The sequence below is a fragment of the Microtus pennsylvanicus genome, chromosome 13, assembly GCF_037038515.1.
Source record: "Microtus pennsylvanicus isolate mMicPen1 chromosome 13, mMicPen1.hap1, whole genome shotgun sequence".
Taxonomy (NCBI): domain Eukaryota; kingdom Metazoa; phylum Chordata; class Mammalia; order Rodentia; family Cricetidae; genus Microtus; species Microtus pennsylvanicus.
This window is the reverse complement of record NC_134591.1, coordinates 68,306,997-68,308,093: the sequence shown is the minus strand read 5'-3', so window position 1 is coordinate 68,308,093 and position 1,097 is coordinate 68,306,997.

Genomic DNA, 1,097 nt, shown 5'->3' with positions numbered 1-1,097 from the left:
CATCCTGTTTTTCCCCCATTCCTGTTTCCACTGGGCACTAGCAGTGTGTATTTCACAGCAAGATGACTCCCCAACCCCCAGATGTTTCTGCTCCAGGAGAAATGGGTCTTGGAGTCAAGTCGGGGGTACTGGCGAACTGAAGCCCACACACTGGGAGATGCAATCCTCCCCTAGGCCAGGTTCTGACTCCAAGGCTGCAGTTGGGGTTCAGCCCCCAGCCCAGTCCTCACGGCAGTTTGATGGCCTCGCTGGACGTCTCGTAGGTAAGAAACACGCACGCTAGTGGAGAAAGACGAGGTAGGAAAGGCCCATGGGAACAACTCACTGGAACTGGGAGGCAGGGAGGCCCAGAAGTCACCTCAGGAAACTGAGAATGTAATACCAGGAGCCAACGGGGCGAGCAGACATCAGTGCCTGGATGGGACAGGACACCATGGCAGCAGAGATACTCAGGGCTGTCGGTTTGAGTCAGTGGCATGGGCATTTGGGTAAGATGCTTCCATGTTCCGTGGACAAGTAAAGGCTTTCCAACTGAGGAGGGGGCGTCCTCCCTCTTCAGCTCCCTCTGACAGTGGAAACAGAGAAGTGGCAGTGGGCAAACAGCGGGTCCTGTGTCCCAGCAGCGAGAACCTCTGTGAAACCATACCTGATGGGAACTCCAAGCCCAGCCCCAGGCCCCTCCCTGTGGCTCCTGCTGTTCTGTCTTCACCCTTACCCACCAATCATCAGGATCCACTGAACCCACGTGGGCCATGAAGCTGAGCGGAGTTTCGCAGACTATCCAGCATGCTGGACCTTCCTGAAATGGGCACAGGGGTTTCGGGGAGGCCAGAAAGAAGGGTGCCTGGGACTGTCCCCGAGGGTTTCCTGAAGTAGGAAGGGCTGGGTGTTGATTTTCTGGGCAACCCTTGGTAGAAAGCATAGAATGCAGAGAGGAAAAGGAGCGAGGTGGGTTGGGGATGGGCAAACTTGCTGAGCCAGAGTTGGTTGTTTCCCTCCGTTTTGCACTACGCCTTGCACTTTGAATAAAAGATTCACCAGCGTCGTCCCTGCCGTGCGACAAGGTCAGCCCAAGGTAAGTGTGGAGTAAGAAAGAA